Source organism: Xyrauchen texanus, chromosome 32, assembly GCF_025860055.1.
Source record: "Xyrauchen texanus isolate HMW12.3.18 chromosome 32, RBS_HiC_50CHRs, whole genome shotgun sequence".
In the NCBI taxonomy this organism is placed as follows: Eukaryota; Metazoa; Chordata; class Actinopteri; order Cypriniformes; family Catostomidae; genus Xyrauchen; species Xyrauchen texanus.
The window spans coordinates 34,836,395-34,853,250 of record NC_068307.1 but is presented as its reverse complement, the minus strand read 5'-3'; the positions used below and the strand labels follow the sequence as shown (position 1 = coordinate 34,853,250).

The window sequence follows — 16,856 nt, the reverse complement described above, 5'->3', positions numbered from 1 at the left end:
GGGAAGATTTCCTGTGAATAACATCTTGAATATCAGTCTGTTTCTCACACAAAGCTATCGTACGGCATAAGAAGACTTGAAATATGGTGCACAAGTCATTTGGACTACTTTTATGGTGCTTATTTTGTCCTTTTTGGAGCTTGACAGCCCCTGGTCTATAAATAGATTTGTTGTATGGAAAATAGTGGCTCGGACATTCTGCAAAATATCTCAGTTTGTGGTTCCATGGAACAACATGAGGGTAAGTCATTTATGACTTTCATTTTGGGGTGAACTATTCCTTTACTGTGCATACTTTTGTCCTCTGTGGCATTCAAAATGCCTAATTAGTCTATTCAGATGTCTGATATCTCTCTTAATAACACACACTAGGAGCTGTGAGTAAAAAAAGTAAACCACAAAGGAGATAATCTAACCAGTCTGACAGCATATAGCAGGGAAACGCAGAGTACTGTGACCTTCCACTGGTCACATCAGCTAATTAACGGCATCCAGGACCATGACAAACACACAAACACTATAGCCATAATCAACAAGACCTAGTATGAAAGAATCACGGTCTCTCTGTAGGCACAGAGGGCTTGCGTTATGAAGTGCTCCGATTGGCCGTTGCTATAACAATAGGGGAGGAGAGACAGCCATGTGGGGGGGTGGAGACCCAGCTTGATTATAAAATCCTTTAGACATTTGCTTCCTGTTTTTTTTTCTGTTATGTCATGGTGCATCTCCTCCTGTCAGGAGGTCTCTCATGAATAGAGGTAGGAGGGAACATAGAGAGTAGGGAAAGGCAAGAGAAGCGGCTGTGCCTGTGTCTACTGCATGCATGCTAAATAAGACACCTCCAGTCTTGGATTATCTGTCTGGCGGTGTGCTCGCAGCCTGAGACCCGGAGGCCGCCACCCCACTTCTCTTTCTCCTCCCTTTCATACTGAAAGGAGAGTAGAGACACAGTCTACTGTTTGCCTCCTGCAGACTCCATACACTTCTGTGAGTATGCAGCTGTGCGTGCAACCATATCTGTGTCTTTTCTGCATTGGTTCAATGGTACAAACTGTTAAGAACTGTTATGAGTTTTAGATGCATTACTAATTGCGGACTAATTAAGACTGTATAGGCACTGAAATGTATTGCCATTGTTATCATCTCAAGCTAGACTTCAGTTGTGCATAAAGTTATACACTTTAATACTGTTTTATGAAGTCGAATGCATGTTTTGCAGGTTTTGCTTTTAATCCTTGTATAATGGCATATATGTGCTGTTTTTGTCCTCTTAGGCTTGTTCCACACATTTACTCATCTTTATAAACCCACACGCAGGCGTTAGTGCTGACGTGTACTGATGCAACATATGCGGCTTTGGGGTCATGTGTGCTTGACGACGTGGGCTTTGATGCGCACATGATACATGGTTGCGTGTATACAGCTCGGACTATAGATTTCTGTAGAGTGCTCTCAGCCACCGGCATCCTGAGAGTGGCGAGATGCTTTAAAGTGACACATTGCAATGTTTTCATAACATGCCTGCTTCTTACACTCTATCTGACACCACTAAACCGCAAATGCACACATAGTCACTCAATAACACGTATTTAAAGCAGGACCAGTATGAAGCCACAATAGGCGGTCGGTGGTGCTTCATTAGAGAAGCTATTAATAAAGTAGTCATGCATTTTAGAGTAAAAGGCAGTCTGACAGCTCACTGGTTGTGGATACACTCTACATAAATAAAGGTTATTTAATGGAAAGATAACTTTTTTTGCCATATAAGATTCTTAAGTTGGCTGTATGGTTGTTTGGAGTTGCTGCATTATTAGTTCTTGCGTATTGGTTTCCAGGGTCTTTAAACCACTGGTAGATGTTTTTTAAGAGAATAAAAAGTTCTCTGTAGAATTTTGGAAGGTTCTGATGGCAAAATTGTAAGATATAATTTGACTTGGCATGTAAGAAAAGGTACGACTTTTATTCCCATAGAGCTCAACCAATCAACAAACAGATTTTCAATACAGGCATCACATTTTACCTAGCCTTCTATCAAAAACTTTATTTTAAGAGAGGAATCATCCGTGAATAAATTTGGTTACAAATTCCTTATTTATTGACACAATTCAAATGACCGATATATGTCAATAACCTGTAATACGCTTCCCTCGCTCTGTTCCAAACCCAGATATTTTCTTTCTTCTCTGGAAAACAAAAGTTATTTTCCTATTAAAATCATGGATATGTTTAGGAAAGATGTTTGGTGTTAAACTTAGGACAAATCGCAATAACATTATTCATCAGTGTGTTTATTTTTCTCCGTGGGAGTAATAGTCATACGTTTTCATAGGAGCCAACTTGCAGGAAGTCTCTTACTTCTCAGACTTTTCTCCTGAGAAAAAGAATCCAGTAATTTCACATGCGTTTCTTCTAGAGTTTAAGAAGAGATCTCTACATTGTCTCAAACTATGATTAGATTTGCCAAGATACCAAATCAAATGCAATCAAAAGTCCGAGATTTTAATATGAACTCAAACATTTCACACCAACACCAGATTATGTGCTCTTTGCTATCCACATTCATTTGTATAGCTCTAAACTCTTACTGTATGTAAACAATTGACTCATTTGTGTCCATTTTTGTTTCTCCAAAAGAACTGTGTCAGAATCATCTGAAACTAAGTCAATACTACTCAATACTACTCTAAATCTCCTGAGATATGAAAGATCAACTTCTGAGCAATAACACTGTCCTATGGGCCAGTCCAAAATTAGTTTTAACTTTTAAACATAAGGAAATACATGTTTTTCTTTCATCCATGGAATGCAAGTTATTTTCCAATTAAAACCATGGTTAGGTTTAGAGTTTGTGTAAGGGGTTAGGGGTTTTGTACGAGACAACTAAAAGTATGATTTTGCCATCTATCATTATGACTTGACAAGAGACATGTTACTGAGTTGCAAAAAGTGATCTGAGTCTCAGTCACAATTCACTTTCATTGTATGGCAAAAAGATTGAATGAAAGTCAATGGTGACTGAAACTAATATACTGCCTAACATCTCCACTGAAGAAAGAAAGTTATAGTGATTTGGAACAACATTAGGGTCAGTAAATGACTACAGAATTTCATTTTGGGTAAACTATACCTTTATACCATGATTTGGTACCCTGTCAAGTCAAGTCAATTTTATTTGTATAGTGCCTTTCACAACACACATCGTTTCAAAGCAGCTTTACAGAATATTAGCATTAACAGACGATAAGAACTGTAATGTCTATAAAGTCGATTAATCATCATTGTGTAATTTAGATAAAATACGAATTTTAATAGTGTTTATAAATAATTAAATGATAATTGTATTAATAACCCCAGTGAGCAAGCTGTAGGCGGACTGTGGCAAGGAACACAAAACTCCATAAGATGTTGGTTAATGGAGAAAAATAACCTTGGGAGAAACCAGACTCACTGTGGGGGCCAGTTCCCCTCTGGCTAACATTATGAATATAATGTAAATATTAATTATGTATAGGTAAAATCATGGTTTAAAATTATTAAACTAAGTGATAAGGGTCATTGATTAAACATAGATTGTGTTTGAACTGTAAGATTAATGACCACAGTCTTTGAAGTTCATCTAGATTAATTGCAGAAGTTCACAGATGCAATTGTCCTTGTTAATTGGCTGATGAAGGCTTTTGTTGGCAATTGTTAGTCTAAGCATTTCATTTCAGGATCGTAGTCCATAAATAGACCGAGGTGATGCAGGTTGGAGTTGGCATAATTTCATCCTCTGAAGTCCATCATAATAGATTGAAGTGATGTTTGGCTGGCACCGGCTGCATTTAGTCATCATCATTCTGCGACACGTAGCAGTGGAGTCCAACATGAAGCAGGAATGGTGCTGGATCCAGCCGGTTCTGGTGACCTCAGGGTAGGAGTCCCGAGGTTGAGACAGGGAAACAAATAAAAAGATGTAAGCGTAGATGCCATTGAATTTATTGCAGAGTTAGAGATCATGCTCAATGTTTCTGGTTTCTGGTTCCGGCAGACCCAACTAAAGCAGCCTAATTGTGGGATAAATTAGGTGTATGCCTGGCTAAATAGATGTGATCAGAGAACGTGTGAATCAAACAACAAAACATCTAACATTCAAACAGCAACTGCACTTTTTTACTTTGCAGGTCTCAAAATACTTAGAACATGTGATATCACAAGGATCAGCCAGTGAGGGCACATGGAAAGACACATGTTTGTTTGCTAGAGGGGAAGTAACATTGGGTTTGGAACAGAACAAGAGACGCATATTACAGGTTATTGACATACTGACATATTGACATCATCATTTTTATTGCATAAATAACTATGGAATGAGTAGCCAAATATGTTCACTGATGCTTCCTTTCTTAAAATATAGTGTTGGATAGAAGGCTAGCTAAAATTTGTCAACTGTATTAAATTAATTTTAAATTATTTTTGTTGATTGGTTGGTCTCTATGGGAATAAATGTCATACTTTTTCATACAAGCTAAGTCTTATATATTACGATTTACCCATCTCATATGAATAACTATGAGTTGTCACGTTACTTTGTTGAGACTTTAGCAAAGTAAAAGCTTACTGCTATGAATAAACTGTGGAAATGTTTAGTCCAGTACATGAAAAGGTTATTTTTATGAGTTAGTCATACTGAACAGTCAGTTTCCTCATAATTTGCTCCATAAAATTGATTCCATTTGTGGGAATATAACCTTAATTTAATAGACATAGAAAATATATGGACAAACCTGTAATGTAGAGAAGATAATTTTATTTTGCCTGTTTATGAGTTCCTTTTTAGGTAGAGAGTATGACAGATATTATCGCCAAAGTCTAGACAGCTCGCATTTTCTCCCAATGGCAAATAGTGCATTCAGGAAGGGAAACTGCTGTTTTTTTGGTCTTATAACTCTGTTAATTTCATTCCTTGGCAGTGCAGACATACTTCACGAAGGCTACTGAAGATAATTGTGCAACTGTGCCTTGGAAGAGAGCATCAAATGAGGGGTTTTATTGCTCATTTGAGATAAACTGTGCCTCCCATTGAGGCATTTGTGAAGAGTGGATTCATATCAAACATTTCCTCAGGATAAAGGAAGGGCAATATATCATGTGCTCAGGTCTGGTGATGCTAATGGGTCAGAATAAGTGAGCAAAACAGAAAAGGTTTGGGTTTAGCATGTACGTACAGTAACATGAGCTCACTGTTTAAAACTTCATCTGTGAATGTCCATATCCCACATTTCAGGCATCTCGATTATAAAGTTGTTTTCTCTGCCTTTCTTCTCAGCATTTGCAGTGTAAATGACCTGAAATTCCCAGTCCAACAAGAAATAACACACCAGGATAATTAATGTACACAAACGCCACCCTGTATAGTGGATGATTCTTTTTAGTCAAAATGCTGTTGTGCTTTGATGGGAACAGGAAGAAGGTCAACCAAACATGGGCACCTGGGTACAGATCTGGGGCAATGAGAGGCTCTTGATTCAACCTCTTCACCATCTGCCCTCTTTATCTTGCATCGCTGGCATCAATTCTCACAGCACTGTGAACTAATAGCCTCTCTTCACACTGCTAGCTAGAAATTCTCAGTAACGTTTACAGCATTTACTGATTTATGGTTGATTTAAAAAGATGCTGTCCATCAGTGGTGATAGACGGTGATTGTGAAAAAAAAGTTTAAAACATTTTCTTTTAATACACTTGAAATTGACATGAAATTGCCTGAAGTTGAAGAAACACCTATGACGGTAACATTATAAATCACAATATAGTTATTTTTCTCTAATAATTCAATGAAAATATGGTTTATATTAAGTAACCAGGCGGTATTGCCAATTTTTTAATAATCCAGATAATTAAAACCTGTTAAAATGATTAAAAGCAATATTATTTACTTTTTATTTTGAAATTGATGAACCAAAAGTTAAGATTATTCATAACATATGAATGACAAGCCTTGCATTGCATAACATTTGAGTTGAAAAATGGTAAAACTAGCATTGTTCTGACTCTAAATTTTGATCAGATGAGCCGTGTTCAAAGCAGTTCTACAACAGCTGATATATGCACACCTGTGACAGCACTGTACATATGTTTATTTGCTTTAAGTTGCGACAATCTGCAATCATAAACAACAAAACTTCAGTCACGTCGATGCTATGTCAGTAGCTGACACAGTGGGAGCTACTCTCTGGAGTACTAATCTCTGAAACCATATTCAATCAAGGAAATTACATACTTGTAGGTAGCACTTTCCTCCCACCATATTTTTTATGTGGTGAGCAAGGGCAGGATATAGAGTACGGCGAGTTTGAGGATGATTTACCACAGATTGAGCCTTGTGTCTCTCCTCCATTTCAAGTGGCTTCACCTGTTTAATACAGCCATGATGATGTAAGCCTTACTTGGCGTGCATGATACAATCACGTTCTGCTGAGATTATGATGAGGTGGATGCTATATATAAAACGATTATCCCATATCAGGGATAAAAATAAATAAATTAGCTGATTTTTGATTGTGTTCATTGTGAGTGCATGACACTAAAAACGCTTTGCTCTCAGCTTGCTTTCTGGGAAAGCTGATGCCAGTCCCCTCCCCTCCCTATGTTTAGCCAGGTGGGGATACTGAGCAGGAAGAGTTTTAAGATGATTTGTCACCTGCTTGAGCCATGGGTCTCTCCTCTTCTCCATCTCAACATTCTTTTCCTGTTCAGCGCACCTGTGGCAATTTGCGGCTCACTCCACTGTGCTGTTAACGTTCACATTCAGCGAAGATGATGATGTCAGGGATATTTTGTTGCAGATTTGCATTAGTGAGACATGAATGCCCAGGTAAGCACCTACTATAATTTCCACCTTGGGGCAGGAAAAGGGTACAAATCGGCCTCTGAGACTGAAACAGGTTGGAGACAAGATGCAGGTCACTTTCAGTGCCTGTTTCGCTGTTGTTGGCGACATGTCAGACCATTGTTACTGTATGTCGCAGCATGGGGAATTAAGGCATACTCAGTGCTTTCTTCATGCCTCATGATTGCCCAGTAAAGCAGCCTTCTTGCTTCCCCACTGTAGCCGAGCAGGAAAGCAGAACACAGCCAATCGTTGCTGTTAGTTCCGTGTCATGATTATCACCTTCCAAAAAGGTTTTTGAACCCTTTTGTTGTTGCATGGGGCTCACAACTACACACATTTAAATTAAATTTAAACTGGAAAACAATGACCAAAGCCGAAGGTGGGCTTGAGTTCATGAGGCTGCAGGCATGTCAATTTTGCACTCAGAGGTACAATGTCCCCATCCCAAATATTTATATAGGGCTTCTAAACCTGCTATTTTCTGCCAGCACCAAGAAGGACAGTGGGCTATTGCCTATGCTGGACTTGAGAAGCTTGAATAGGACACTCAGGAAGTCTCCGTTCATGATGATTATTCAGAGACCAATAATGTCTCACGTCCGTACTCTGGACTGATTTGTGTCAATCGATCTGACTAATGCGTTCTTTCATGTGCAGATAGTGCCTCGTCACAGGCCATTCTTGAGATTTACCGCCAGTTCAATGTCCTGATCTCCGGGTTGTCCCTGGCACCCCTCACATTTATGAAATGTGTTGAAACAGTGCTTGCTCCGCTGAGGCTGAGCAGTGTTGGTGTAATACTACCTCAAAGATATATTGCTTTTAGCACAATTCTGGGGACAAACATCTGCTGCTCACACTTAAGGAGCATTTAGACCTCTAAGTCAGTTGTTGGAAAAAGCATGTTTGTTCCCAATCTGCAAGATACCTTCTTGGAACACACTCAATCTATACTCTGGTGCTTGACGAATTCAAGCCAGGATTGCCCTACTGCTACAAACTTACTAGTGTGTTTTGGGTTTAACAGCCACCATGACTGCCATAATCCCTCTAAGCTTATTACATAAGCCTCATCAATGTTGAGTGAAATTTGAGAGTACCTCATGACTTTCATTTCCCAGTGATGCACTGTTGTTAGCCGTGCTAGCTATGTGGAGAATACTCACATCCTATCAGAAGGGCATTGTGCTAGGCTAAGTGGCAATATCCAAAGTTGTCATGGTGGACACATCCAACATATGGAGTGGTGGTGGCGTAGTGGGATAAAGCACCATACTGTTAATCAGAAGGTCGCTGGTTCGATCCCGACAGCCATTGTGTCCTTAAGCAAGACACTTAACTCCAGGTTGCTCCGGGGGGATTGTCCCTGTAATAAGTGCACTGTAAGTCGCTTTGGATAAAAGCGTCTGCCAAATGCAGAAATGTAAATGTAAATGTAAACATAGGCCAGGAAGCACTTTGTGATGGTCGTCCTGCCTTCGGCACCTGGACAGTTGAACAACATAAATACCAGATAAATTGTCTAGAACTGCTTGCAATCCTCCTTGCACTGACAGACTTGCAGGTTCATGGTCTGATCCAGAATGACAACACTGCAGTTTGTTGGCCCGGAGACCACCATTGTCGCCTCTGGTACTGCATGACCCAGGCTCTGCAGGACTTGGATGCACTAGCTCAAAAATGCAAAAACAATATTCTACTTCTTGCAAGAGCGGATGGATGCATATTTTACTGATTTTTACTATTGAGTGGTTTGTCTGTAGCCAAACACAATAAATATTCACATAGTGCGAGACGGCTTAGACCCAATCTCCCCGCTACAGTCCCGGTCTTGGACATCTCTGGTAATAAATATGCTCACGGGTTCCCATTTGAGCCAAAATTAGCTTCAAGCTTACGTATTCTCTCTTTGAAGACTGTGCTGCTACTCACTCTGGCATCAGTCAAAGGTGTTGGGAACATCAGGCCATGTCAGTCAAAAGACATTCTCAAGCCCAGAGAGGGTTATGTACCAAAAGTGCTGGCCACACCTATTAGGGCTCAGGTTGTTACCCTGCAAGCATTCTCTCCTCCCTTAGAGTCGGACGAGGTGAAGAGACTGTATATGCTTTGACCGAGTCAATTCAGTCTGAACAGCTCTTTGTATGCTTTGGAGGTTTGACCATATCCAAGCAAATAAATTCCCACTGGATTATGGAAGCCTTTGCACTCACTTTTAAGTTGCAAGGCACACAGTGTCCCATTGGTATTAGGGTTCATATTACCAGGAGGTTGGCTTCCTTCTGGGCATGGGAAAAGGGCATGTCCTTAGAGGATATATGTCTGGCTGCAGGATGGGCTTCCCTGAACACCTTTGCCAGTTTTATAAGTTGGATGTTTCCCACCTACCTTCCCAGGTTTTGGCTACGAGAGAGGATTGATACATGTCATGTTTCACTACCCTGTTGGCTAGTGTCACGGCATTAGAATAATGGTCTATGACACATCTTTTCTTCTCTTCGCTTACCTCTATGTGCAAAGTAGAGCTTTCTGCAATATTTCACTACCCTAAATGGCTACAGTCATTTCTTATGTTGACATACTGGTTTTAAATATGTCATCTTCTCTTTTCTGAATTATATTGCAAAGAGAGTTATTTTCATTGGTCCACAACCCTGTTGGCTAGTGCCATTGTATCAAATTCCAGTCACCGTTTTTGTCTCTTCTATTCCCACTGTGTGTGAAACAGAACTATTCATACAATGTTCCACTACACTGACTGGCTAGTATCATTGTTATACTATTACCAAAAATGGTTTATTTTTTTAAATTATTTTTAAATATGACAGGGAGGACTTTTCAGTGATTTTTACTACATTATTGGCTAGTAGTCATTGCCACGTGCATGTAGATCAGTAGCACGCTGTTATGGTATACGGCTCCCACAGCATTAGCACAGAAGTGACCACCTTGAAAGGGACCTTTGTCACCTGAAAGGAAGTTGTGCTTTCATTCTAAAAAATCTGATGTGGTATTGTGGCCTGACTTATTAAGGTGGAGAAATGTAATATGATTTAATAGGATTTCAGAGATCGATACTCCTGAGAAGAGCTCCCACAGCAGCGGCTACTGACACAGCATCTTATTATCTCCTTTCAGGGAACCACGTTACATCAGTAATAGAGGCGTGTTACACCCTCTACTAACAAGTTCTTCCACATCTTTACTTTTTGGGGTATGTTACACTCTGTATTTTGACATTTCTCATAGTTTATTTGTCACTCTCATATGTATATAATGTTAAGATTTCTACCATCACACTGTTAACACAATCATACTGTACCACAGCTCTAGTTTGATATGTATACTTTAGCAGTAATGTGTACAATATGTTGATATTTAAGCAAATGTGATTATTGCTTAGTACTTTAATTCATGTGCAATTGAAATAATGAGTAATTAAGACTACTAATTAAATTCACATAGAGACATGATGTATTCTAGAAACACATTCTGTGTGCAAATTATACGATGGATTTCAGATGGTATTCAGGATGGCGTTCACTTCAACTTTTTTAAAGGAATTGCTATAGCTAATTTTCAGTGCACCACTGATTGCAGTAATTAATCTAACACAACACAAACTGTATTTTGAAGTGCTGAGCACAGTTAACCAAAAGTCAATTATACTTTTTTGGGTTAATCTATAAAAATAAAATTGTTCACTGTAGACAGGTAAACTTTTACTGTTGAAAATGAATTAGTATATGTTGAAAATGCCATTAACCAAGATTAATATGCTTGAATAAATTTACGTTAAGTTAAATTAAAACTCTTTACTGAGCACTTCTTTTTTAAACTTGAACTCCCCTGTAATTCACACCCTGAATATAGTCAAGGCAAGACATAGAGAAAGAGAGACAGAGAGATACACTATCGATCTACAAATACCAATTATGGCTCTAAAGGTCTCTATAGGGCAACTATTGATTTACTACAAATAACTTATAGAACTGAGTGCTTATTGATCTTTGCTTTAGAGCAGGCCTGATGGCATCACTATAAATATGTGAGCCATTACAGTAGATTAATGGACTACTAACTAGACAGATAATTAGCCCGTCATAATTTAACCCATGGCTGCCACAGTTATTTATTACACAGCATATGGCAAAAGGGAAAAAAATTGGCAAATTGGTCTGTTCAGCTCTGCATAATTTCATCTAGAAGGGGCAAAGGCTGGCTATTTTATGCTGTGCATTTGAACAGAGGTTTTATCTATACAAATAGCTTAGCATTGTATTAACCTCAATGCTGCTTCTGTTGCAGAATGGATATACATAAGCCGCTTTGTTTGTCTATTATTCTGCAAGTTCTGCAAAACTTTATTTTCTTAATAAAAATTTTTTCAGTAAAATTATCTAAACATCATTAAAAGCAGATAAATTGAGTTGAGAAGCAAAAGGACATAAGATAGACTGTAACAACTTTTTCCGAGTAACATTAAGAAATGTGTTTTATGTCGAACATCTAAATAATTGGTTTATTCAATTCAAATAAGTTCAACTCAACAAAATAGGTTATACCAACAAAGTTGGTATATTATTCTATCAAGTAGAATAATTGAGATAGATAATTGAGGTTCCTACATGTTTGTATATTAAAAGTCTTGCTTTCAGAGTAATCTAGATGCAAGAACAATAAATTTAAAGAGAGAGCTTTAAACTCCTTTGTTACAAGATAAAGTTTTGATTTTGTATGTAACTTGATCTCGCTGTCCTAGATTCATCTATGGAAGTCCATATCCCACATTCACTGAATGCTTAACATTGGCAAATTAATGTATTTTTTTAAATAATTTTTTTACTAATTTCTTATAGGCTATTTGATTTCTGATTCCTTTGGGTGTGAAGGTTAAGCCTTGTAAAATGACCCATGGAATGTACTGTATGATGACTCATATATCCGTGCAATGTGGCTCACAAGAATCTGTAATAATAACAGTGATATTAGTCACAGTAAATCCCCTTTGTGTTGCATGTATTGTGTTTAATTTTGTCACTTTTAAAGAATAACAAACTTAGACCAATTTGCGATTATCAGGATGATGACATTCTGCCAACATTACAAACAGAGCTAGTCAACCAGCAGCACTGAGAAAGTCACCACAGATTTATTTCTATAAATCATATCTCGTTGAGGCCATTAATGGGTCATAAACTTGTACGCGGCCTCCAGCAAACCAGCATGGCACCAGTTCCTTTAGCACAGAACATACTGCCATGTCAAATCCTCCACAGAAAAGCATTTTTTATATTTGCTAGTTATTAAGCTGTTTAGATCTTTATTCTGTGATATAGCTAGACCATAGTCTGGAGTCCCTTAGCTTTGCTAGCGTTGTACCAGTTGAGATATATAAACACTGTACTGTTACTTTGTCAACGAATGTCTCATTTGCATTTTGTTCAGATATATCTCTGTAGATACAAAAAAATGACAAAATGACCATGTAGTCTTCACCAGGTTTCTTTACACAAAGCCAGAAGAACTAATACAGCCATTTCAAATGTTTAGCTGCTAGTTGGCAGTTCTCTTTTGTTTTGTCATCAGATGTTCTGTATTTTAACTAAGAGAAACACTGGGGCCATTGTTTTAGCTTATGGATGAAAGATTCTTCTTCGTGCATCTACATATCTAAAGAAAGAGCTCCTTGTAGTGGTACAAGACATCTCGCTAGTCATAGGGATACAGACTGAGAAAACAAAAGGTCATTTTTTTGCTCCATCAAATAGGGAGGCAAGAATTAAAGGCATTTTTGCTGCAAGGCTTCTTTCTAAATATACAATCACTTCATCCCCCAGATTTAGTTGAGTAAACACTTGACATGGGTTCAGATTCAAAACACAAATAAATCTGGGGGATGATTAATAACAAGCATACAAATAAATGTAGGAAAATTATATGGAATTGGCACTAACAACGTTACTAATGCATCATTCACAGATTGCTCCTTTTCAAAAAAAGACACATTAATATGGCAGTCCATGTAATATGCATCTTTATCTATGTCCACACATGCCAGGGAGCCAAAAGGGATGACAAATAGCCCTTCCTGTCATGTCATTTGCGGCTTTGCCGTATATTGAACTGTCCTCGTCCACATGGAATCCATTTATCTTCGTTTAGTTGCCGATTTTCAGCTTGACAGGCAGGAATATTGTTCGGGGGGTTGGGTCACGCATAAGGCACTGCCATCCATCTTAAGGGGGGCGTCTCAATTACACAAGCACTGGAACAGGACGGGGCATCATACAAGGAAATGGAATCAATGGAAAACAACAGCTGAGGATAATTCAGTATTTTGCTAAATACTTCATAGTTAAAGAATTTGTCAGATATTCACATTTAAAATGTACAGTTTCTCTCTTAACATACACCAAACATACACCAAAACTATTGATAACTCATCTTGCACTTACTGATTTTGCCCAATAAAATGCTCTCTACAAAGAGAATGTTCCACCCCCCAAAACGGTCACACACCGGATGAGAAGCGCCATGTCATGTCCTTCCATGGGTAGAAAATGTAGGCTAAAGGTCAATAATGTTGTCCCTTGAAAATTTAGGCCGAATTTTGTGGAAGTATTTTGAGCAGCCACTGAAGTCGTAGTTGGGTGCCATCGAAGGCATTCGAGAAACCCTAGTCTGCATGAAAAGAATGTATGCGGTGAACTCTGGTACGGTTTGCCGCTGAAATGAACGCAATAATCCTAAAACGTGGATGTGAACCACTATTGATGATGAAAAAATTTGCCTATTTGCATGCTCTTCAAATAAACGCCTTCAGAGAGCAGCTCACATTATTCACATCTTTACAAATTCAATGCATTCTATGCATCTGTGCCATTCTATGCATGTAAAATTTTGGTGGTAAATCCAAAGAGACAAATACTTCTATGACACAGTGGAACTGGTGTCTTCTCCTGAGTTGTTACCTAGTTGAAGAGGTAAACAGCTGCCGTTAGTCCTCACGTTGATGGCACAATCGTACTGCGGTTTGGACCCCAATAATATGATCTGAACAGAGACCAGCAGGGACAGGGTAAGGGGTGAGGAATTGAACTGTGGTTCGAACCAAGTGTGAAAGCAACCCTAACCCAAAACCAAACCCTAACCCTTAAACAAACTAGTCCAAATGTTTTACTTTTCTTTTAGCTTCCCAAAAACAGACAGGCAGTAGTAGACCAAAGGATAAAGGAATGTTTTCTGGAGGAATACAATGCAGCTGCTTGTAGAGTTGTCGCTTTGAAATTTGGGGCAACACTGTGTTGCTACGTTGTGAGTAAAACCCCAACAGAGCATGCACTTGAATGAATGTTCCAACCTAGCGTGCACACCACTGGAGCGCAAGCTAATCTGACCACAGGGTTGAGGCTGGCCTGTCTTTATTTGGTCTTTACTGTCTTTATTGAGTCAGAATTGAAAATTAGGGTTACTTGCTAATGTAGCCATACGGATATTATTCCAGAGGCAAACCATCTTGACACAATAGACACTGAACATTTTAATGGACAGGTAGGCTAATTTATTGAATGGAAATGATTCTGGAAACTGCCTGTAGGAAAAAAAAAAATCACAAATGAGATCTCCTCAATATCTCAATTGTTTCCCCCAAACAGCAAAATGATCAAATATACAGCAAATTCAAACTTTTGCTCGTCTGCTTCTCAAGTGAAGAATCATTTAAACTCTACTATAGTTTAAATGAGAACATTGTGTCTCTTGAGAAATATAATTTTCCTCTGGGCACATTTACATATGTTGTTTGAGACATGTCTGTTATTAAATATAGAGAAATTCTATAGAGAGATTATAGGAGAGTATCCTGTAACTCTCTGAGAAAGTATCCATTATATTTTGGTGGTCATTTCAGAAAAAAAATGTAAAACACATTTTATTTTTCTGAATGTGGACAAGGCAAGGGCATAGTGGACAGGCACAGCCTAGTGTGCTCTTCTACTCATTAATCTGTCTAGACCCCCAGCCGTCCCTGTTTATTTCACTTTCAATATGTCCTCATGACTTCCCAAAACAGAAAGAGAGAAAAAAGGAGAGAGAGATTAGAGAGAGAGAGAGAGAGAGCGAGAGAGAGAGAGAGAGAGAGAGAGAGAGAGAGAGAGAGCAAGAGAGAGACAGGATTGTTTTTCCTTGAGTTACTATCCCTTGTTAGTGATTCTTTTCTTTATTGATTTTACTCGAAAAACAGCAAGTTTTGGTAAATCTGAAATAAAACATGTTATCCACTGCTGGCTTTTAATTTCCCTTACCTACCCTAAAAACAGCTTGAATATTTCAGGGTTGAATGATTTTAAGAATTTAAACACTACTGTTTCACAGATATGTTGAATTTAAAACCAAAAGGAAGTGGCTTTTGAAACAATGTATACTGAGTTCCTTTATTTTGAAGCCTGACAGTCTTTCCTTTAGTAGACTAGCACCTTCTTTGCTCCAGGGATGATATTACAGGAGTGCACTTTCAGATGAATGACTCATTAAGTCCCTTGGGCATCTGATAGGATCTAGGTCATCTTTTTACAGGCACATATTTCCAGAATCAGGGGTTTTGTACAAAATATGGTGATTGTTTCTGGATGATTTGTTTTTGGGGAAAAACTGCAGTATTTAAGAGCTTAATCATATACAAAAGTTTCGAAATATTTGTGCAAATGAACTTAGAAACTTTCTTTATTTTCTTTTGTTCATTTGTTTTTTCTTTCCCTTTCTTCATTTTTTGTTCCTTATTTACTTACATTTATGTCAACAAGATATTGGAATGTGACTTTTCCTTACCAATCTTATTATCCTATTAATTAGTGCACATCTTCTTTTTTTATCCCCTCCAATCACCGATCCCGATATTAATGCTTAAATTCATAAGATCGATGTTCAACGTTTACTTTATAGTTTACTTTAGTTTTGTGTTGATTATTTGAATACATAAATAGAAATTAAACTGCATAGATTGGGCCCTGTTGTTATTTTTTTATTAATATTTTCATGTATCAAGTTAGAAGCTTTCCTGTTTAATTACTGCATTACACAGTGTCCTAACTAGACGCAACACTGCAACATGCGATAAAAGGTATATTTTTCATGTTAATCATAATTTTTGTACTAACCAGCTGCGACACACATAAAGTGACAGGGCATTCTATCTTTGACTTGTTTATATTTCTACGATGTAGTGTTGGGATGCCACGTCCACAAATGAACTCTCGTGGGTTTAAAGTCCTTGTCTTAACAATATATCAAAGTGGCATTTTACAAGCCTTTTCATGTCGATTTTGGATGTCGCACCTAGCAACTGTTTTGCTGAGGACCTACTCTCTTCAGTCAGAGATCTGTCACATATACAATTATTTGGAAAGGAGGAGAGGTGATACCTGGATCGCACTGAGTTTTTTCTCGACTTTCCTGTCACGTGAAGTAACAACAGGGCCCGGTTTTTCAAAAGGTTTAATCCGGATAAAATTGATCCGGATTTAGTAATCCTTTTTTTTGCGATCCGTGATCATGTAATCCAGCTTACTTTTGAGCCAGTTTTTCAAAGCAACATCGGATTGGATCAATCTGATCCGGATAGGAACTTTTCAGGATCACCAAATCTGGATAACCAGTGCTCAAACAGGATAGGAAATCACAATGTAGAACTATAGTTGAAGAGGTAAACAGCTGCCGTTAGTCCTCACGTTGATGGCACAATCGTACTGCGGTTTGGACCCCAATAATATGATCTGAACAGAGACCAGCAGGGACAGGGTGAGGGGTGAGGAATTGAACTGTTGTTCGAACCAAGTGTGAAAGCAACCCTAACCCAAAACCAAACCCTAACCCTTAAACAAACTAGTCCAAATGTTTTACTTTTCTTTTAGCTTCCCAAAAACAGACAGGCAGTAGTAGACCAAAGGATAAAGGAATGTTTTCTGGAGGAATACAATGCAGC

The 16,856-nt window shown here is 38.3% G+C and overlaps 1 protein-coding gene across 2 annotated transcripts in view; it reads left to right on the top strand.

The window, feature by feature from the left end:
- Nucleotides 1-777: 777 nt before the first annotated feature.
- The window catches only part of LOC127625724 (cyclin-dependent kinase 18-like), a 108,506-nt gene continuing 92,427 nt past the window's right edge, over nucleotides 778-16,856 (top strand). For both annotated transcript variants that reach the window (XM_052101087.1, XM_052101086.1), the window contains exon 1: nucleotides 778-987. The gene's annotated coding sequence lies outside the window, so the exon portion shown is untranslated. The remainder of the gene's footprint in view (nucleotides 988-16,856) is intronic.